Source organism: Balaenoptera borealis (genome assembly GCF_965194805.1).
Source record: "Balaenoptera borealis genome assembly, chromosome: 17".
Lineage (NCBI taxonomy): Eukaryota > Metazoa > Chordata > Mammalia > Artiodactyla > Balaenopteridae > Balaenoptera > Balaenoptera borealis.
In genome coordinates, this window is record NC_138876.1 from 2,805,222 (window position 1) to 2,828,443 (window position 23,222).

The following is a 23,222-nucleotide window of genomic DNA, read 5'->3' on the forward strand; positions in this document are numbered from 1 at the left end:
ACCTGAGCACGACTTCAGAGGGCCCTGGCCGTCTCATTTTTTACCCAGACCCCCCCCCCCCACCGCCCCCGCCAGAACCCCATGCTCCAGTCAAAACCGGCTCTCATCTCAGCCGCTCTCTGCCTGGGACCCTCTGGGATCCTCCTCTCCCTTCTCAAGCCTCAGCACCTAGGGGACCGGCGCCTTGGTGGTTAATGTACCCAGATCAGTGCCCCGCTGGCGCTCAGGTAGATAATGTGTCCACCTCTAAGCCGTTATAAAGCTCTTTCCAGACCATCTTCTAAGATCAAATCTTGGTACCGCCCAGCACTAGCTAGCTATGATGCCTCTGAACAAATCCCTGAGCCTGCTTCCCTATCTGCAGAGGGGTCCGGGACACCCCTTAGGTGGGCCTGGAGAGGACACGGGCCGGCGCGGGCACACACCGGGTCCGGACATCCGTGCTTCCGACTCTGGGGCGGGGCTGTAAGGCGGCTGACCGGGGTGGGGGTGGGGCCTCCAGAGGAGCAGGGTCTGGGGCTCGGGGCAGCGAAGGGGTGCGAGGGCTTCCCCGTAGTCCGTCCAACTCTGCCGGCCCAGAGTGCGGCCGGAGGGAACCCCGGGACGTCCGCTCGGCGGGGCGCCACTCCCGCCCCCGGGCAGAGCTTCCCCGAGGCCGCCGCTCGGGGCCGCAGCCACGCCCCCGCGCTGACCCCCTCCGTCCGCCCGCAGCCCGGGCCTGACGTCCCGGGTACGATCCCGGGAGCAGAGCCTGGCGGCGTGGTGGGCATGCGCGGGCCGCGGTGCGCGGCGCGCATGCCCGGTGTTCCCGGGAGGCGGAAGCTCGGAACGGGGACGCGGCCGGGCGCGCGCAGCGGAGGGAGGCGCGCGCCTCAGGAGGCCGCCGCGCACGCGCGGCCCGCGCCGACGCAGCACGGCCCCGAGGGCGCGAGCCCGCCGCCGCCGCCGGGCCGGGACTGCTGTGCGCCCGCGGCGTGAGGCGTGGGAGGGAGCGCGGCCCATCAGCCGCGGCGCCGCCCGGTCGTCGTCTGCCTTCGCCTCCCGGCGCCAGCGCGGTCCGAGTGAGTGCGGGGCCGGGGCCGGGGCCGGGGCGCGGGCAGGCGGGCGGGCCGACTCCCGGAGCTGGTTGTTGGCAGGGCCGCGGCCCGAGGGTGGAGGGCCGAGCGGGGCCGGACCGGCCAGTCCCGGCGGCGGATGCGGCGGGGACCGGCCCCTCCCGCGCCGGCCGCGGCCCCGGGAGGCCGGGGACGTGGGGAGGCCGGGGGCCCGAGGAGGCCGGCGGCTTGGGGGCGGGGGGCGCTTGGAGGCCGAGGGGTTCGGGGCTGGGAGAGTCTGAGGGTCTCGAGGCCGGGGGATGTGGGGAGGCCGGGGGCTCCGGGAAGCAGGGGGCCTTGGGGGATGCGAGGAGGCCGGGGACTCAGGGAGGCTGGGGTCTCGGGGGACGCTGGGAGGCCGGGGAGCTCAGGGAAGATGGGGAGGCCGGGGGATTCGTGGCTCGGAGAGTCCGAAGGTCTGGAGGCCCGGGGCCTCGGGGAGGCCGCCCGGCCTCTGCCGGGGCGGGCCGAGTGCCTCCAAAACAAAAGGGGAGAGAGAGGAGGGAGGGGGAAGAGGGAATCCGCGGGGCCGCCGGGGGATCGGCCGGCCCGCGGGGCAGGGAAGGGTGGGCCTCGAGCCCGTGTGCGGGGCGGCGGGGCGGCTGCGTCCCCCGCGGCCGGCGCTCAAGTTTTGTGCAGCCCGGAGGCTTTCTCGGCGGCAGCCCTGAAGACCTGGCAGGATTCGTTGCGCTTCCCAAGTTTCCTCCTCTTCTCGCCCCAGCCCCCAACTCCGCGGCGCCCGCCGAGCAAGCTGGAAGCACTCTGGGTCCTTTCCTGGCACCCCATTCTTTCTCAAAGGAGTGAGTGAGTGAGTGTGTGTGTGTGTGTGTGTGTGTGTGTGTGTGTGTGTGTGTGTGTGTGTGTGTGTGTGTGTGTGTACGCTGTTACTTGGTTTTCTTTGATTGCCGGATTTTGTAGCTTAATGCACTAAGGGTAAAGGTTTTTGTTTTTGCCATTTCAACAGTGTCTTATTCTTGCTTAGTTAGCCTGCAGCTGGGTTTTTGGCAGTGAGACTAAGAGAATAGTAATATTGTGGTATTCATGGGAACTGGTTGAAATACGGTCAAGTTGAAGGCGATATAAGAGTTTGGGGGTCTGAACTTAAGACGACCATCATTGGGATTCATACTTAGGATGTAAACATCTTCGTGGTTGGAAAAACAGGCCATTACTGTTCGAAATGCAATACCAGAGCCTCACCTTGAATACTTTATTTGTAAAACGGGTAATGAAAATAGTCTCTTCATTGAAATGACACAGCCAAACCCTCAGGTTAGTTGTCCTGTCTTTGACAACCTCTGAAAAGTGGGAGGAAAGTATGTGGATGAAGTGATTAAAGATTCACAGTAAATTAGCATTCAGCGTACTTTGTTGAGGTACAGTGTAGATAATATTTTGGTCCAGTTGTACTATTGAGTTAATGTTTAAAACCCTGTAGTATTTAAACACATGAAACTTTTAAAGGAAGTTTGTGTTTCAACTTTCAACTCATAAAGACAGTATGTCTTAGTATCTTTATGAGTATATTGTTTTATATTTTTGGCTACTGTCGGAGGGGAAAAACTAGTTGAACTTACCATTAGTCTCTTCTGAACACTTGTGTACTAACTGCTGCTGAAACAGCAAGATCAAATATTATAGATTCTCCTCTGAAGAATTTCTTTCAGGTCATTTTAAATAATCCAGTTTAATAATGAGCACTGGAAAATATTGTTTAAAACACATGTTCCCTTGTAAACGCGGCCCCATAAGGCTTCATGAAAGGACTGAATAGAAGGACTATACATCATTCAGAGGTGATGCATTGAGAAGCAAGTGCTTGGCTAAATAAAGACATTGAATCCAAAACCTAGTATTTATGATGTGGGGCAAAGAATGCTGGGACTCCTACAGGAGACCGTCTGAGGCTGTCTGTCACGGAAAGTGAGTAGTAAGTGTTAGATCCACTAGTGCAGCGGTCGCCAAGTGTCTGGGGAAAGCGGGAGTTAGTGATGGCAGTAAGGATCATTAAAACGTTTTTAGCTAAACTCTTCTCTGTAACACTCCATGCCCTTTGTTGGAAAGTACAGAAATTAATGTTCCAATTCTAAAAGCTGGGTTCTTGAGCTAGATAACTTCTCTTACTAGAAAGTTGGAGAAATTGTCTAAATAACAAAAGTGTATCGTTAAAGCGTTTCCTTTAAGAAAAAATACTGATGAGCTCCCTCAGAAGAAATTATTGTTATATTTTGTATATACGTATATAGTCTACGGTGTTATAAAGTGTTATGTGTAGCAAAAGATAATTTTGAAAATTACTATCTTTGCATGTTATTTTGAGTTATAGTGAGGTGGAATCTTAGTTCATATCTCTAAAGGTTTTATGGAAACCTTTTTTTCCTATATTTTAATGTGTCTTAATTTTGAGAAAAATAATTAAAAATTGTCTTAAGGGTAACAAAAGATGCAATTCAAATTGTTAATACAGTATGTAAATCTTTAATTTTTTAAATTAAACATTTTCAGTTTAGACATTTTTAGATAGAATAAATCTGGTTTTAAATTTCAGTGGCATTAAAAGTTCTGTTACTTTTGATTACTGTAGCTTTATAGTATAGTCTAAAGTCAGGGAGCCTGATTCCTCCAACTCCCCTTTTCTTTCTCAAAATCTCTTTGGCTATTCGGGGTCTTTTGCGTTTCCACACATTTTTAGATTTTTTTGTTGTTGTTGTTCTAGATCTGCAAAAATGCCATTGGTAAAAAGTTCTGTTATTTTTATCATATTTGTGAACTGAGTTTTTAAATGAGTTTTTTTTTTTCTTTGCTAGTAAATCAGAAAAGTTTAGTTTCTGAAGTACTTTATTTTGCCGTAAAGCTCTAGTTTAAGAACATATTTTCATTAGTTTCCTCTTACTGAAATCCCTTAAATAATTAGAAAAAATTACTGTGGGGATCTTTGAGAATTTTCACTGATGTCTGTATTTAAAATGTTAACTTAAAAAATTTGGGCAGAGTAAATGACCTTACTTGAGTCAATAGTAATAAACTCCAAGAAGTTTATGAATGCAAATAAGCATTCAAATGTTAAGTTGCTTATCAACCTTTAGAAGGATCCTTGGAATGGAGAAGGATGGAGAGCAGCTCCAGCTTGCCTTGGGTGCACCTGTGTTTCTCTAGCTCACCCAGATACATTTAGAAGTTATGGTTTTTTTCCTTCTTTTCTGTAAAACAGTGTTTAGTAGTGGATTATTTGAGCCCTTTATTGCTTTTTCTCTCTACTGACATTTTGGCAGGGTTCTTTTTTCTTCTTCATTTCATGACTACCAAAAGGCAACCCAGTGCAAGAGAAATGAAATTCATATGTACCAGTTTCTGGCATTAATTTCTAGGAATTGTGCTAAATCTTATCATTCAGAACTGCACAAATGTGTTTCTGATTGTAAATCAGCAGAGGAACCCCCTCTGTTTCTATCTGTAACAGTTGTATTGTTTTTTACTAGGCTCTGTGATGGAAATGAAATTCAGATACACATATATAGTTAAACTTTCAGTTTAAATGGAATTTCTAGCAAAACTCTTAATTATAGTCTGATTTGCGTAAATAGTAAGGAAATGATTTATAGACATAGTAGGAAATAAACGTTTCCCCGAGTGGCACTATTCCCACTCTTTAGCAGTTGGAAGCCTCAGAGAAAAATACGAGTAGCATCACCACAAAGTTTACCTATTTTTAAGGACACGAAGGTGTTTCCTTACAAACTGAGCATTTAATTAAAATAATCCTACCTAAATCTTATTTATGTACATTGCTATTTACTATAAACTCATTTCTCACATCAAGAAGAATGACTGAAGTTACACATTTGAATATTTTCCAGTGGTAGGGGAAGAACATTACTGGGTACCTGTGTGGGTGCCCTGTGCTGTTGGTAGGTGTTATTACCTTTTTACAGATGAATTAAATGTGGGAGAGTCTCTATCCTGTAAGTTGCATTTGTTAAACACCATGTGCCAGGCCTGAGCTGGGTGCCATAGTGCTTTATCTCCTTTATTACTCGCTAGAACTACTGAGTTGTACTGCTGTCTGTATCCTCCTTTTGTAGATGAAACCCTGGAAGCATCGAGTTAGAGTAGCTCGCCCGGGTCCTCAGCCCACAGTGGTGGATGGCTTGGACAGACCCGAGGGACTCTGCAGTGCCAGCTCCTAACAGCCTGCCTGCGGCCTCCCTGGCTGGAAAAGCAGCAGTCTGTAAAATCTTAATCCAGTCTTCTGCAGTAGGAATAAATAGTATGCTAGTGTAATGACCATGTCTGGGAAAGTTTAGATAATTGTATTTTCTATTTGAATCTAACACTTTCAGATCATGAAGTTCTGACCTGGCCAACATAGTATAGGTAAACATTTTAGTTAATATACCAAAATTGTTTAATTATTTGAAATTAATTTAGAATTAGGTAAAGTGTATAATGCATGATGCAGTGATTGATACTTCTTATTTGTCAAGATGTGCTTTAATAACCTCCACATTTACAGTTTTTTCATTGATGACTTTTTTGGGGGGTTGATGTTTGAAGACAGTTTTGTGGGAAGCAAGGAGTATGTAAGGGAAAAACAAATTGCACATTTCTCACACAGGTATAAGCCCCTTGTAGTAATCCTAATATTTACAACCTCTGATACATTGTTGCTCTATAAATGTTTCTGAAGTGAATGTGCTCATTCTCACCAACTTAGAATTTTCCATTCTGCTTTTTTTAAAATATATTTTTAAAATTAATTAATTTATTTTTGGCTGCATTGGGTCTTTGTTGCTGCATGCGGGCTTTTCTCTAGTTGCGGTAAGCGGGGGCTACTCTTCACTGTGGTGCGCGGGCTTATTGCTGTGGCTTCTCTTGTTGTGGAGCACGGGCTCTAGGCACATGGGGTTCAGTAGTTGTGGCACGCAGGCTCAATAGTTGTGGTGCACAGACTTAGTTGCTCCGTGGCATGTGGGATCTTACTGGACCAGAGCTCGAACCTGTGTCTCCTGCATTGGCAGGCGGATTCTTAACCACTGTGCCACCAGGGAAGCCCCATTCTCCTTTTAAGAGTCGGCATATACTCTGCTCCTTTATTTGGGGCCAGTGAACCAAAACCAAGGCTTAGAAGAACCTAAACAGTCGTGTCTGTGGGCTGTGTGTGCCTAGGCTCTCCCTTCTGCCCCCATATTCTGTATTGAAAGTAGTCGAAGGTGCTCGTCATGTCTACTGGTGACCAAAGCACCATGCATTTGTCTTTACTGGCCTAAAGGAAGACCTTAAATGATTTTACACATTACATATTTTTAGTGGCTTGTGTGTCTTCTCATGAGAATTTAAGCACCACGAGGGCAGAAACTTTGTTTTACACACTTTTCCATCTTCAGTACCTGACACAATATTTATTGAGTAGAAGAACCCAGGCTTATTAATTATTGGACAACAGCTATTACATCAGTTAGCTGTCTGCTGTTTTGTTTGCCTTGGTAAAGGACCTCACTTTAAAACCACATGGGACTTGATACCAGGGAAGAATTGGATTATCGTGTTTTCACCTTTGTCTGCTTTATTTTAGATTGCCGCTGTCATCAGACTTGGGCCAGGGAAACAATACTGCTCTGCCCCTTTACAGTTTTGTTCTTTTTTTCTAGAAACTGATCCTGTATTAATTGATCTTGTGTTCTTTAGGACTCATCCTGAGTTCTGCAGACATAGAAAATTGCTCAAGGTGACACAAAATGAGCGGGACTTGTAAAAGCTCCTTCATTACTGGTCCAGAAGCTCTAACGTGTTCTTTACTAATCAGCTGGATTCACTGGCTGCTTTACAAGAGTTTTCCATTATGCCCTGAAACCATTTTAAAAAACCCATTTTCGTATTGCTGCCGTGCCAATTACATATACAACATGCCAGCTTTCCCTTGCTGTGACAGGTCACTTACCTTTACTTGGGGGAAAGTCAACATTTGGGTAAAAAAGAGCAGTTTGTTCTTCCTCAGCGAGTTCCCCCTTAGTCTTGCTGTACGGTGTGGGGAAACAGGCACTCTCACAGAGACCAGGAAGCTTCAGGTTGTTGAATTGGTTCTCAAAGTAGCCACAGGTTAGAAGTGCAAATGCTCCTGCCTGGCTTCTGACCTACTGAATCTGACTCTGGGGGCGGGGCCAGTGGTCAGTTTCAACTTGCTGTCAGGAGCTTTTGATGCATGCTAATGTTTGTGAACCACTGCTTTAGAGTGTTTTAAAAGAAACGCCAGTTGTAGCAGGCAGACATCAGTCATAAATGGCAGAGGTATGTGTATGGTCTCTTTTTGACCACTTAGATTTGCTAATGAGGTTGCCTTCATGTCAGGACTCTTAAATATGTTTCTAAGGGTTTTTAGAGTCTTGAGAAGACCTCACAACTCCTTTCATTTAGTAGAGATTTTGAATGTTTTCTGCTGAGACCACTTAATTATTTTGAATCTTGGTGTGGATTTTAAATGAACACTCTTATGTTGAAGTGGCAGTTTGTGTGGCTCCTGGACTTGTGGCTTTTGGCAAATAACAGGAGAGTGTGTACATGTGAGTGCTTAAGACACACGTTCCCTGGTGGTTTTGTTTTGGTGCTGAAAAATTGGCTAGCTTTATACTAGAGTCAAGGTGATTGCCAAGTCTTGGGGTGACTAATGAAGCAGCATTGTGTGAATTGATTCTATGCCTAGCATTACATTCATATCTAAATTTAATGAATTTTGTTTTGCCTTTTGTCCTTTCCTTTTTTTCCTAAGAAGGCGGCTAAGTAAAAGTTAGTGTACCAAATGGGATTGGTGATGTGCCTTGTGCAGAATTAGATGCATCTGTTGGTAAATAGACTATTATACGCTGAGGGACAAGGATTCTGTATTATCTTTTCCTCATGCTGCCATAGTAGATGGTCAGTCAGTGATTGATGATTGAAGAAGAGTCTCTCCTGCTGAGGTCCTGGAATTACAGAGACTAAAGCGAATGACGCTGTTGTGGGCCTTCTGTGGTAAGGGGTCTTTTAAGTGTGTGAAAGTTGTTACGAAGGTAGAGAAGAAGAACTGTCAAAGGCAGAGGGAATTAAGTGTAATGTGATCTCAAAACAGTGAGAAGGTTCTTTCCGTGTGAATTTTCTCCACCCCCCCCCCCACCCCCCAACCACGGTCAAGCTTTCAGTTAACTGTGCAGCTGCATGAAGGCAAAAATAATAGAAATGAGCTGGTGGAAAGAGCTATTTGGAACAATTTCTTTCTCCTTAAAATTGGTCAAGTGAAATTAAAGTTCTCATTAATGTGACTCCCATTAAATTTATAGCTGTCTGCCCAGTATTCCTGGGGGATTGGTTCCAGGACCCTCCTCAGATACCAAGTTCCTTGGATGCTCAAGTCTCTTACCTAAAATGACGTAGTATTTACATACATACATTTAAATGCACACCCTCCTGTATACTTTAAATCGTCTCTAGATTACTTATAATACCTAACACAGTGTAATGCTATGTAAATAATTGCCAGTGTGGCAAGTTCAAGTTTTGCTATTTGGAACTTTCTGGGATTTTTCCCCAATATTTTGAGCCTCGAATGCGGAACCTGAGGATGCGGAGGGCAAGTGCATTTGAGTGTGCCTGGCCCAGAGCAGCTTCTCAGTGGATGTCAGTGGATGGTTCTCCTGGGACCGCCCCCCCCCCCCCCCAATCAGGCTGCATCCCCTGAGCAGCCTTCTCTCTGATTACAGCTTCAGCTCATCCCTGTCTGTCTCTGTTCCCCTGTCAGTCTCCCCTCCCAGCGCCTTGGGGTCGTTTCTGTAGTATTATTACCACCTTGTGGTTTTACTTTATTTTTTAAAAATTTTGTTTATTTATTTATGGCTGTGTTGGGTCTTCGTTGCCGCGCGCAAGCTATCTCTAGTTGTGGTGAGCGGGGGCTACACTTCGTTGCGGTGCGCGGGCTCCTCATTGCGGTGGCTTCTCTTGTTGTGGAGCACGGGCTCTAGGCGCGCGGGCTTCAGTAGTTGTGGCTCGTGGGCTCTAGAGTGCAGGCTCAGTAGTTGTGGCTCACGAGCTTAGTTGCTCCGCGGCATGTGGGATCTTCCCGGACCAGGGCTCAAACCTGTGTCCCCTGCATTGGCAGGCAGATTCTTAACCACTGCGCCACCAGGGCTGCCCCCGACCCTGTGGTTTTAAATAGCCTTTTCTTGGTTATAATGAGGTTGCACATGTTTTTATACATTTACTGGCCATTTGTATTCACTGGTTTGTGAAGTGCCCATATTTTTCTATTTGTTTTAAAGAAATTTATTTGTAGACTTCTGTATATTCAGAACACAGGTCCTTTGTTGGTTATATATTTTGCCACTGTCTCTTCCTACTTTGTCATGGAGTTTCACTAGCTTGGTGGGTTGTTTTTTTTCTTTTTTGAATGAAGAGAAGTTCTTAAGTTTAATGTAGTGTAGTTTATCAGTCTTTTCCTTTATAGTTGGTGCTTTTTGTGTCTTTCCCTACGCTGAGATAATGAACTTAATTCCTGTTATTTTCTAAATGCTTTATGATTTTGCCTTTCCCCTTTAACTTTATAATTCTCTTGGAGTTGGTTTTGGTGTGTAGTGTGAAGGAGGGATCCAATTTCGTTAACATGTGGACATCTTAGTTGTCCCAACACCATTTCTTAAAAAGAATAAATGCTCCTTTCCCCCAGTGCTCTGTGGTGACACTTTTGTTGTAAATGAAAGGTCCATATATATGTGTGTGTCTGCTTTGGACTCTATTTGATCCCTCTGGTACTAAGCTGCCTACAGTATTGTAGCTTTATAATAAGTCTTATCTCCTTGTGGACCTCTTCCCACTTGGTTCTCCTTCAAGTGTGCCTTGGCTATCCTCAACCCTTTGCAAATCTGTATATGTTTTAGAATCACTTGGCAACTTCCCAAAAAATTCTTCTGGTGGTTGTTTGGGATGACATTAAATGTATAGATCAATGTGTAGAGAATTGATTCTAGATTCGGGTTATTACAGATAAAGTGTATGAATATTTTTGTACGAGTCTTTTTGTGGACCCAGGCTTCTATTTTTCCTGGGGATGGTTGTTTAGGATTGTAATGGCTGGATCATATGGTAGGTGTCTGTATAGCTTTTTTTTTTTTTTTTTTAACGTCTTTATTGGAGTATAATTGCTTTACAATGTTGTGTTAGTTTCTGCTGTATAACAAAGTGAATCAGTTCTGTGCATACATATATCCCCATATCCCCTCCCTCTTGCGTCTCTCTTCCCCCCTCCCTATCCCACCTCTCTAGGTGGACACACAGCACCGAGCTGGTCTCCCCGTGCTATGCAGCTGCTTCCCACTAGCTATCTGTTTTACATTTGGTAGTGTGTATATGTCAGTGCTACTCTCTCACTTCGTCCCAGCTTACCCTTACCCCTCCCCCTGTCCTCAAGTCCATTCTCTACGTCTGCATCTTTATTCCTGTCCTGCTCCTAGGTTCGTCAGAACCTTTTTTTTTTTTCTTTAAGATTCCATATATATGTGTTAGCATATGGTATTTGTTTTTCTCTTTCTGACTTACTTCACTCTGTATGACAGACTCTAGGTCCATCCACCTCACTACAAATAACGCAATTTCGTTTCTTTTTATGGCTGAATAATATTCCATTTTATATATGTACCACATCTTCTTTATCCATTCGTCTGTCGATGGACACTTAGATTGCTTCCATGTCCTTTACATGTTGTAAATAGTGCTGCAGTGAACAGTGTGGTACATGACTCTTTTTGAATTTGTGTAGCTTTTTAAGAAAGTGCCAAACTGTGTTCTAAAGTGGCTGTACCATTTTACATTCCTACCAGCAGTGTATGAGAGTTCCAGTTGCTCTGTATCATCGGGGCAACACGATGGTTAGTCTTTTAAGTTTTTGCCATTCTAATAGGTGTGTCATGGTATTTCATTGTGGTTTTAACTTACATTTCCCAAATGCTTTAATAACACTGAGTATCTTTTTATATGTCTACTTGCCGTCTGTATATCTTATTTGGTGTTCAGATCTTTTGCCCATGAAAAAACTTTTTCTTACGGGTGGATTCTTTATATATTCTGGGTACAGGTCCTTTGTGAGATACTCTCAATGCTTTCCTCCCATGCTGTGGCTTGTTTTTTGCATTCTCTTAACAGTGTCTTGAAGAGCAGAAGTTATAAATTTTGATAATGTCCCATTTATCAATTTGTTGTTTTATGGATTGTGTTTTTTTGGTGTCATATTTAAGAAATCGTTGCCTAACCTAGGTCACAAAGATTTTCTCCTGTTTCCGTCCCCCCCACCCCCACTAGAATATTTATAGTTTTAGGTTTTACATTTAGGTCTGTGATTGATTTTGAGATAATTTTTGTTTGTGGTGTGGGATATGGGTCCACATTACTTGGAGGACACTTTCGAGGCCTAGAATGAAGGTAGCTCCCTCCAGAGAGCATTTGTTTCTGCTTCAGCCAGTCTGGGACCACCTTAAACCAAGTCCAAGGTTTGAGGTTTTCTGGACCACACAGAGCTGTCATTCTCTTGGTGAGCTGATTCACTTCTGGCTCACTCTCATCCTGAGCTGTGTAGCTTTTGAGGTCCTGCTTAGGGAGGTAGGGTTAGACACTTTGGGGGGCCTGGCTTTGATTCCTGTCCCTCTTTCCCTGCACTGTTGTGAAAAGGAAAGTCGAAAATTTCAGAATTGGCAAATGACTTCCGTGCAGAGGTGGTTTCTCTGCTTGTTTCTCTCTGGGTTCCTGATTTCACTTTAATTTTGGTATTTCCTTCTTGTCCTGTCATTTTCTGGTTGCTTTTAAGATTTTTAAAGTATTTTATCTGTCTTTTTAAGCCTTTTTCAGGCGAGGGTTGGACTGAACAACATAGCCTGCAGTTAAGGAGCCAAGGAAAGTTCTTTTTCATTTCACTCCAGTGTCTGGAGTCTAAACCTGGACCCGCCGTTGCCTGTAGTAGCCGCTAGCCACGCGTTTAAATTAAAATGGAATCAGATTTAAAGTTCTGTCCAACAGCCAGGCTAGCCCCATTTCTAGGGCTCAGTACCCACATGTGACTAGCGGCTCCCCCTCGGACAGTGCAGATGGGGAGAAGGTTTTCACGGTTGCAGGAAGTTCTGCTGGGCAGCGCTGGCTGGACCGAGAGCCTCTGCGGGGAGAGCTTCTGCGGGGCCTCGCGGCGGCGGGTCTGCCCCGGAGAACCGCTAACGGAGCTGCCCTTGCTGCTTAAGGTTGGCCGTTTTCTGGAATCTGCCTGCAGCCAAACATGGCTGAGCCCCTTAAGGCTTCTGGGGAAGGCTCTCCATGAGGTGGGTGTGGGTCACAGGCTGTGGCTGTCAGGGTGCGGATGGGGAGGGCAGGCCGCGGGGCGCTCACAGATCTGCGGATGGAACGGGCGTGGGGAGAACGCTGAGCATGCGCTGAGCTGAGTCCCTGCCCCGAGCGGGTCGTAGTCCAGCGGCCGGGCAGCGGCAGTGCCGTGTGTAGCAGGTGCTGGGCAGAGCTGCGGGGGGCTGCAGGACGCTGCCACCCCATCCCCAGGGGTCAGCAGAAGGAGCCTGGTGGGGAGGGGGAGGAGGAGAGTGCTCTAGGTGGAAGGAAAGCACAGGCAAAGCTACATGTTGGTGGGAACGTGCAGAGATTGGTTTACTGCACCGTACGTTGGATTCTAGCATCGAGAGAGGTAGCAGAAACCACGGATTTAAGAAAATGTCACAAAAGGATATTCCATCCATTCACTGAGTATTCGCTGTGAATTGGTAAGAGGATTATTAGTGCTGGGGCTGTGTCGGAAGCTCTCTTTGTAGCTCACAGAGCATTAGGATAAGAGCACGTGCTGCAGCAGCCCCCGCTGCCCTTTCTGCTGCAGGGTGCCCCGGATGCTGGGCGCGATTCAAGGAACTGGGGGCATGCAGACTTAGCCGTTGTCTGTAGCCTGCTGCTCTGGGAAGGAGGGTTCAGCTGGCTCAGTAAGTGCAGCCTGGCTGCAGGGGCTCTGTCCGGAAGACAGGGTGGTAAGTGGGGCTGAGGGTGGGGAGGGGAGAGGTTGGGGCCACCGACGTGGGCTGGTCGTGTCAGTCCTCTTCGTGGTCACCTGTGGAGTCGCCTGCCAGCCCTCCTCTGCTTCATTTTGGGATCAGAGAGCAAGCAGAAGAGGTGAAAGCTCAGTTTAACTGTACCAGGGTATGTATTTGAACTGATAAACTACCTCAGAATCCAGCGTGTGTGTGCTCTGTATCCGGGGTTCTCAAACTTGAACAGGCACACACATCACCCAGGGATCTCGTTAGGTTTTAGGTTCTAATTCACTCTGTCTAGGGTGGGGCATCAGATCTTGCATTTCTAGCAGGCTCCCAGGTGGTGCCGTGCTGGTGGTCCCTGGGCCCCACTTGGAGTAGCAAGGTACTGGTTTTCAAAGTATGGGTCATAAGGTGACGTTGCCTCACTTAGTTGGAACGTTGAATAACCACTGGCAGTGCAGTGGTGAAGGGCATGGCCTTGGAGTCAGACTCTGACTCTGTGGTCTTGGGCTAGTTTGTTAACTTCTCTAACTCCATTTCCTTGTCCTTTAAATCGGCCAAATAATAGAACCATAGGCTGGTGAGAGAACGAGGTGATACGCAGCATGTAAGGTTCAGGTGTTCACTAGTGCGTGACCTTTTGAGATGTTTCACAAAAGGTAATAACTATTAAAAGTAAACATTTACAGTAAAAGTTTGCCAGTTTTCAAAGTTCTCACTCTTCCCTGCATCATTGCCCATTTTGTAATATTGCAGCTCAAAGAGAATGGGGGTATTTCTTTCACTTACTGCTGTATACACAGAGAACGTAGAGGCACAGCTGATACAGCTTGTTTTCCTGTGGGTGAATGTCCTTTGACTTTCTCAGCTCGTTGCTGTCAGCCTCTTCCTTTCTGCTAGGGTCAGAAGGTGCAGTGCTGGGTCTTCACATAGATTTTGTTTTTTAATTAATTAATTTATTTTTGGCTGCGTTGGGTCTTCGTTGCTGCGCACGGGCTTTCTCTAGTCGTGGTGAGTGGGGGCTACTTTGTTGCGGTGTGTGGGCTTCTCATTGCGGTGGCTTCTCGTTGCGGAGCACAGGCTCTAGGCGCGCAGGCTTCAGTAATGTTAGCATGCGGGTTTCAGTAGTTGTAGCACGTGGGCTTCAGTAGTTGTAGCACGCGGGCTCAGTAGTTGTGGCTCGCGGGCTCTAGAGTGCAGAGTCAGCAGTTGTGGCGCACGGGCTTATTTGCTCTGCAGCATGTGGGATCTTCCCGGACCAGGGCTCGAACCCGTGTCTCCTGCATTGGCGGACGATTCTTAACCACTGTGCCACCAGGGAAGCCCCTCACATAGATTTTTAAATAAGCATTTTTTTTTAAAGTTGCCAGTAGTAAGGGTGATGGAAAGCCATTTTATACAAAGGATTTTGAAACATGCATAAATGGGAATTGTGTGAGTTTCTATTACATGGGTATTATACTTAATAATTAAAGTTAAAATATGAATCTTCAATTTTATTTTAAAACTTTGTGGAAATTTTCAGACTTATGCAAAAACAGAATGTTGTAATGAACTCTCTCTGTATTCATCACCACCTTTAATGGGCATCATTAATTAATATTAACTCTAATCAGAGATACTGGCTTATATTTAAAAGATGTGAAGGCACTTGCTTTGGGAACATATATGCTAATGTTGGCCAGATATTGTGGCCCTTGCTAAAATGTGACATAACAATTCACGACACATTTCTTTCAGAAGACTGGAAGGGATCAGGTGTAACTGTACAGCTTTTTTAAGTCAGTGATGCACAGAAGCATCTAATAGTCCTAACGAGCTGGGTGTTAAGCAGGCTGTGGTTCTCTCCACAGCCTTCGAAACTGGAGTGGAAAAGTCCTCCCTCCCTCCCTCCCTCCCTCCCTCCCTGCTCCGTTCCTCCTTCCCTCCCTCCCTCCCTCCTCCCTCCCTCCCTCCTCTGTTCCTCCTTCCCTCCCTCCTTCCCTCCCCTCCCTCCCTCCCCCCTCCCTCCTTCCTTCCCTCCCTCCCTCCTTTCTCCCTCCCTCCCTCCTCCGTTCCTCCTTCCCTCCCTCCCTCCCCTCCTTCCCTCCCTCCCTCCTTCCCTCCTTCCCTCCCTCCCTCCTTTCCTTTCTCCCTCCCTCCCTTCCTTCCCTCCCTCCCTCCTTCTCTCCCTCCCTCCCTTTCTTCCTCCCTCCCTCCCTCCTTCCTTCCTTCCTCCCTCCTTCCTTCCCTCCCTCCCTCCCTTTCTGTTTTTCTTGTACTTGAGTCAAAATAAACAGTAGCTTGCTTTGCTTTGCTGTCTTGCTTTAATGCTCCTGATAGCAGTACACATCTTGTTTTTTTAAAACTTAGTCATTAGGCTGGAGAAGCAGCATGAAGCTTTAATAGAACAAGGTTCATTAGAGAAATACACTTAGTGTATTAGTCTTTTTCAAAAATGATTTTATTAAACATTGAAGAGATACAGAAGAACATGTGTAAGATGTGTGTAAGGTGTAGATCAAGAGTGCTCTGATCTCCCAGAGGAAGGTACCCGAGTCCGCAGAGGTGAGCTTCCTCGTACTGGCCCAGACAGGACACATTTGGGCTCTGCAGGCCACCTACAGCTTCTGTCCCCAGTACTCAGCCCTGCCATTCTGGCACAGAAGCAGCTGTGGTAAAGGAGTGAGCAGTCTGCGTTCCAGTACAGTCTTATTTCTGGACCCTGAAATTTGAATTTCATGTAATTTCACATGCAACAAAATGTTATTATTCTTTTAATAATTTCTTTAATCATATGCAGTGTAAAAACCTTTCTTAGCTCACGGGCTGTACAAAAACAAGCAATGGGGCCACCCTGGTGTAGAGAAGAATAACGCAAGCCTAGCACCCACGGCCCAGCTGCAGCACTGGAGCATCCCGACTCTGAAGGCCCGCCTGCTGCCCGCCGCAGCCCGCCTCCCACGTCGCGAAGCCTGCATAGCCATCCTCGCCTCTGCCCCCTTAGCTGCAGCCTCCTTCTTCGAGGCCTGATATCATTTGTATTTTACTCACTTTTATTTTCTTTGTCACTTGGCTGTGACAGAAAATCTCAGGGCAAAATGTCTGTTCACTACTGTATCCCCAGCATTTAAAACAGCGGTCACTGAATGCATGTTGCGTTTATCATTTCTTATTTTTGTGTTAGTTTCGTCTGTGTTGAACTTTCTATTAGGGAATCACACTACATGTGACTTGCCTTTTCCCACTCAGCACTGTGATTGAGACCCGTAGGAGGTGCCGTAAGTGATCAGTACGTTCACTTTCACTGTTGTGTAACCTGATCTCCAGTTGATGGGCATTTGGGTGGTTTGCAGCCTTGCTCTTGCAAGCGCTGCTGACACGTCTTTGGCTGCCCACGTGTGTGGATGTGTCCAGCCTGCCCACGTGGGAGTGCGATGCCGGTTCTGGGCTGGCCAGCCTTCAGCTTGACTGCTTACTGCCAGATTGCTTTTCGAGTGCCCCTGCCAATTCACATCCCACTCCTGGGTGCCCTGCGTCCTTGCTAGTAGTTTATTTTGTCTTTTTTTCAGTTTTACCATTCTGGTGGTTATATAATAATATCTTTTTGTGGCTTTAAATTGAATTTCTCTTATTACTAACTTTGTTGATACTCTTTTAATATATTGGTCATATCTTTTCTCTCTTCTGTGAAGGACCTGTGAAAACATTGACCTAATTTCTTCTTATGTTTTTCTTATTGACTTGTAGGTGTTCTTTCTATGTGTGGATTACTATCCTTTGTCATTATAAGTTGTGAATATTTTCTTCCAGTTTCTGGTTTGTCTTTTTACTTTTGAGGTGTCTTGGAACTAAAGTTCTTAATTTTAATATCGTTGACTTTATCAGTCTTTTTCTTTTTTTAAAAAAAATTAATTTATTTTTGGCTGTGTTGGGTCTTCGTTGCTGCGTGCAGGCTTTCTCTAGTTGAGGCGAGTGGGGGCTACTTTTCATTGCGGTGCGCCGGCTTCTCGCTGCGGTGGCTTCTCTTGTTGCAGAGCACGAGCTCTATGCACGTGGGCTTCAGTAGTTGTGCCACGTGGGCTCAGTAGTTGTGGCACGCAGGCTGTAGCGCACAGGCTCAGTAGTTGTGGCGCACGGGCTTAGCTGCTCCGCGGCATGTGGGATCTTCCCGGACCAGGGCTGGAACCCGTGTCCCCTGCATTGGCAGGCGGATTCTTAACCACTGCGCCACCAGGGAAGCCCCAGTTTTTTTCTTTATGATTAGTTTTTTTGGAGTCTCGTTTAAGGAATCTTTCTTTGCCCAAGGGCTACAATTTGATGTGAGGTATTTTTATTATTTATTCATACAACATTTATTGTTCCATTCAATAAATATGTTCAATATTTAGGTATATTTTCTTTTCTTTTGGCCACTCTGCGTGGCTGTTAGGATGTTAGTTCCCTGACCAGAGATTGAACCCGGGCCCTCGGCAGTGAAAGCATGGAGTCCTAACCACTGGCCCGTCAGGGAATTCCCTATATTTTCTAATTTCCATTAAGATTCCTTTGATGACTTATGATTTATTTTAGTGTTTGATAAATTCCAAATGAGTGAATTTTTTTCATGTACCTTGTTGTGACTTATTTCTAAAAGGAGAATGCAGTAAGAAAATGTGTTCTGTATGGAACCACTTCTTTGAAATTAATGTTATCTTTAATAGACCCACATCCTAGTTCAGTTTGGCTACATCTTGGTCCTGACTCAGAAACTTCTGGGCACCTGGGTACTTAAATTCCAGCCATGCATAATTTATACCTTGGTTTTGCAAAAAGATTAGATTAATAGATTAGACTAAATTTTTTTGTTTAATAGAGTTTCTTATATTTCATTTCTGCCTCTGGAAATACTTGTTTTATCTCCTGCCTGAAGTCGAGGTGTTAATGTACGTTCTCAGCTCTTGGACTCTGTTCTGTCCAAGCTGAAGCTTGAGGACAGGTGACTGCCTCGACTGCCAGTTTGTTTCAGCTTAGCCGATGGGCAGGGGTTCATGCTGTGCCTGCAGCTGCTTCCTTTCAGTGGCATTTGTTAATTAAGCTGTTTAATTTTACTTTCTTAAGGACTGATTGAAGAAAAGGAAAGAAAGAAAATTTCAGTTTGTGGTTATACCAGGGTCTTTTAGCCTAGTGCTTATTTTGCGTATCCATTTCATTTTTGTTTTGTTTACAAAAAGTAGCATTGACTTGAAAATTATCAAAATTAAATAATGAGTCAGAAATTAAATTTTATCCCTCCCCTAACGTCTCAGGTATTGGTAATTGAAGGGGTCTGGGCATCATGGTTTGTGTGGGGAGGCAGGTCTTTTTAAAAGAAAGAGTATCTCATCTGGGAAGCAGAAGACCTGGGTTCAAATGTTGCCTCTCTGCCTTTTGTCAGGTGACTTTTGACAAGTTGTTTAGTTTCTGTTGAGTCTCGGTGTCCTTACCTATAAAGTCTAGTATTTATAATCTCAGCCATTGAGGGTATTTGTGCAGCTACTGTGTAAAGTTTGGACAAATGTGAAGTGCTAGGATCAGGATCTTTACCCGACTTACGTAGTGTTTTACTACTAAAGGCTAAGTCTTTTGCCCTTGTGTGTTTCCCTGGTTTGTTTTTGAGCTGGTCTAGTCAGTTCATTCATTTGTTCAGCATTTATTAAACACCTGTCTTGTGCCTCATACAGTATTAAGCCCTGGTGATACAGACAAGAGGGGAGTGGGACTGGTTCCGGTCAGTGGCTGTGTCACAGCAGGGGCTCTGAGGACTGGAGAGCGCGTCCCCATTGATGGTCAAGCTCTGGTGTCGGCAGACTTTCTCTGTTAAAGGCCAGACGGTGAACACTTCAGGCTTTGCAGGCCGCATATCGCCTGTTACATTTTTTTTTCCCTCTTTAACCCTTTACAAAAGTAAAAAACATTCTTAGCCAAGGAACCATACAAAAACTGGTTGTGGACCAGTTGCAGTGGCCTCTGCAGGTTCTAACTGTCTGAAAGGATCTGTAGAAGTCGAGTGGAAAATGGGAAGCAGGAAGGGCCTTCAAGACAGGACCCGCCCTGTGCAACGGTGTGGAGGCGTGAGGGGCCAGGGTTTGTGGAGCTGAATGTCTCTGTCACATCTGGAGTACAGGACAGGTCGGGTAGAGGAGGAGGTGAAGTTGGCGTTACAGGCAGGATCAAAGCAGTTTGTACTTGATTCTGATGTAGAACAGATTTGTACGGTTGGAGGAGGTTTGGACTGGATCAGCGTGGGCCATGTTACAGTAAAGCAGTTGAGAAGGGGGAGGAAGCACACCTTTGTCACTCAGGAAATGGCTGCCCGGTGTCACTCGCTAGTAAAGTGACGGACAGAGTTCAGATGGTCCAGTTCCACAGCTTGTGTTCTTTTAATCTTACAATTATGTTGTACAGATAAATGAAGAAAGCCTTGATCAAGGGCATGACTGAGGAACGGGAGAGAAGGGGACTGATTTGAAGCCCGTTTCTGAGTTAATCTCCAGGCCCCGACCAGGCAAATGACGCGGCAGGGCCGCGAGAGGGGTCCAGGGTAACTCTGGGACAGCTCCCAGCTTTCTCCTGGGGTGACAAGTTCATGAAGCTCTCTTTGCTCTTGAGTTTACTAGGGATCACAGTTGCTTTGAGAAGGAAACATTGTTTCCTAGGTCCATGAGCCCCAGAAATGAAGTTGTAAGCCGAATTGTGTGTAAATGTGTGTTGTTTTTCCCTGGGGAGAGAACTCTAGGGCTCTTGTTGGATTATTAAAAGGGAGCCCAGCACCCAGGGGGAGTGGCTCCCTGTTGTTAGATTGTATACTTCCGGCACTCTGCAAAGGTTTAAGCTAATCATCCAAATCACAGGGGTTTTACTTTAAATGTAATACATCCCAAACTGCCAGGTAAACCCCAAACACATGCAGCCCCTCCGAAGTGGACCTGTATCCCCAGCCTTTCCTCCCCTCCAGAGACAAAACAAGACACGTTTTTGGTACATAGAAGGCTGGCCAGGTGTGTGGGACTCCAACCGTCCTGGAATGTTTTCAACATGCTATTGTACGTTAGAGCTGAAGCTTACATACTGTTAGGCATCTCTTAATAGTCACGTGGCTGTGAGAGATGGACAGGTGTCACCTTTAGGTAGGATTTGCTAGCATCAAAAATGAGTGTAGTTTCTTCCTGGGAATGTGTGACCTCACAGCTAAATTAAGGAGGCCTAATCAGGCAGGAGGTTCTGAGGGCTCAGAGGTGACTTCCCAGGAGCTGTGCGCGGGCAAGACCTTTCCCTGGGCAAGGTTCATGCTTTACTGCACAAAGCCTAAAGAAGTTAATTATTATTTCTGTCATTACTAGGGAGTTCAGGGAAGTATTGCCTTTAGATAGAAGATATATGTTGCAGCCACACGCAGTATAATTCACCACAAAACTGAAAAATCAGAATTTCTACACCAAAGTAAAGATGTCTCCAGAAGTGTGTCATCCTTGACACCTGTCCTAATGTTTTTATAAGGGACTTGAATAAAGATCAGGAGTCATGCTGGGAGACAGCTCATTTCTAGAATCAGAATTTTAAAATATTTTGACAGGTTGTAATGAAGTGCTGAAATCAATAAGGTAAAATTAAAATTTATCAGGAATAAATGTAAAATGCAGACATAAATCAAAAAGAAGATCAACTGAGAAAGTTGAAGATGAGTGAACTATGTCTTAACTGTACCTGTGTGTAGAAGACAGGGGGATTTAGTTGACTAAAACGGATTGTCAAACATTTCTGTAAAGGCACACAGTTTCCATAAAAGGAAATATCTTAGGTTTTTCAGACTAATAGGCAAAATCAAGGATATTATGTAAATACTTCTATAATAAGAACACAGAATTTCTACAAATTTTGCATGGACAGAATTCAAATTATAACTGAGTATAATTTTTTTATAATACAGGTCCACTAATGAGAAGAATGGAATTCTCTTTTGGGGGAGGAAGGGGATAACACTTTCCTTAATTGGAGTTTTGAAGTTAATGCTCCCTGTCTTTGGCGTCAATTACAGATATTCATCTCTTAATGCTGATCTGCCCAGGAGGTTTTATGTGCTTCACCTTTGAAAATGTCTTTATGCCGATAGGTACTCTCAGATCCTGATATCAGTGCAGGAGTATATCATTTTAATTGAGCATATTCATTGCTTGGAAAGCATTTATAGAATTCTATTAGGTTCTTCTTGATATTTGCCTTTTAGCATGTCATTATATTGCAGATTAATCACTTCCAATTGATGGTTAGAGGGGGGCCTCAACTGCATAGTTAAATGGATTTTGAAATATGTAAATTTTCATTATACTTGGCATCAGGGTTCAAAAAATGCTGCTGTAGCTTAAACTCAGAAATGTATCTGCTGTGGATTTGTGTGGGAATGGAAATCTCGCTTGTCGTTGTGACTTTTGATAGCACGGGGAGAGTGTAAAGAAGCGTGGTGTCACTTGTGATTCAAACATTGGCTGTCATTGAAATGACTTTACCGCAGTAGAAGTCTCTCATATAAGCACTGTTGTGCCTTGTAATTTTAGGTTGAATTCATTAAGAAATATTATCAAGTCTTTAGCAACAGCTAATTTCATTGAATACAATTTTTCGATAACAGTGATAATTGAAGGAGGGTCTTTTTCAGAAGAATTTCAGTCATGGCTCTGAGGTCAGCAAGTCACAACAGAACCGACCCCCAGTCATTAGACTGCTGTGTGGGAGGACAAGTCAGGATATTCCAGTGAAGTTCGCTGTTGATGCTGCTGGTTCAGTAACACAGAGCAGATTAAAATACTTTGCACAGAGTACATGCTGATGAAGAACACAATGAATAACCATAGTTTAAACAACTATGTTTAAAAGCTTTACAGGTTTTAAAAGCTGTAAATGTACAACTTACATTTTCATAATCTTTGTAAATTTGTCCAGCCAGCCCTTCTTCTGCTTCCCATGTATTTTTTTTTTTTAATATTTATTTATTTATTTGTCTGTGCCGGGTCTTAGTTGCAGCATGTGGGATCTTTAGTTGCGACATGAGAACTCTTGGTTGCGACATGCATGCGGGATCTAGTTCCCTGACCAGGGATCGAACCCGGGCCCCCTGCATTGGGAGTGCGGAGCCTTAGCCACTGGACCGCCAGGGAAGTCCCTCCCCATGTATTTTTACTGTCATCATTTGTATTCCACTTCAGGTTGTACTAAATTGGTGTTTTCTCCAGTTCTTTGAAAATATTCTCACCCGTAGTTCCACATACACTATTCTTGGAGGCCAGTTCCTCAGTACCACTGGCTCCTTGAATAAATAGCCGAGCAGTGTGGGAACGATCTGTTGACGCATCAACAGCCAAGGAAAGCCACCCAGAATCATGTGCCTTGTTCTTTAATTGATTATTGATGTTGTTTCCCATGTCCTCAACTCTTGCAACAACTGTTCTTGCTGAAAGGCTGATAGTCTTAAGCAGGTTTGTTTTTTCTCAGCACATTTCTTTGGCCGTGCAAACATCCGTGTAAACTGAGGGACTGTCTAGGATCTTGAGCAGAGAAGTGGTGCGTCTGATTGAGAGTCCGAGTCACGTGCGGCGTTGGGAACAGGCGCTGGGGTGGCCAGGGCGGGAGCAGGGAGGCCGGTGCTGCGTGGGCGCGGCTGCTGGTGAACGCGAGGGCGGCTCGGGTCAGCCTGGTGCTGGGGGACGTGACGCCAAGGGCAGTTTCGGGGCGTGCTTTGCAGGAAAAGCCGACAAGATTGGGTGGGGAGCGTGGGAGGAAGGGTTAGGGATGACACCCTCAGCAGTTGGCTGAGGGGGGGGTTGACCGCGTGTGGAAGGGTCGTGTTGGAAGGCCGCGCCTGAGCTTTGAGGGGTCTGCTGGGCATTTTACGCCGCTCTCTTTGGCGATGTTTCACTGCTCTGAGCGGGCTAGCAGCTGCTCCCCGCATACAGTGCATCTGTCAAGGGTTTGGTCAGGAAAACAGAAGCCACTCTAGACGTTTTTTCAGTATAGGAACTAGAATCCATCACTTCTGTTGGTATAGGGCTGGCAGGGTTGAAGGTCAAGGAAGCAGCCATTACAGTGAGTGTGTCCCAGGAGC

At 45.6% G+C, this 23,222-nt stretch overlaps 1 protein-coding gene across 9 annotated transcripts in view; it reads left to right on the forward strand.

The window, feature by feature from the left end:
* The first annotated feature begins 871 nt into the window (after window positions 1-871).
* PTK2 (protein tyrosine kinase 2) overlaps window positions 872-23,222 on the forward strand; it is a 253,329-nt gene continuing 230,978 nt past the window's right edge. For 8 of the 9 annotated variants that reach the window (XM_082364635.1, XM_082364613.1, XM_082364615.1 and 5 more), the window contains exon 1: window positions 926-1,061. The gene's annotated coding sequence lies outside the window, so the exon portion shown is untranslated. Of the gene's footprint in view, window positions 1,062-23,222 lie in introns of all 9 variants that reach the window. The other variant, XM_082364623.1, reaches the window with a different exon arrangement.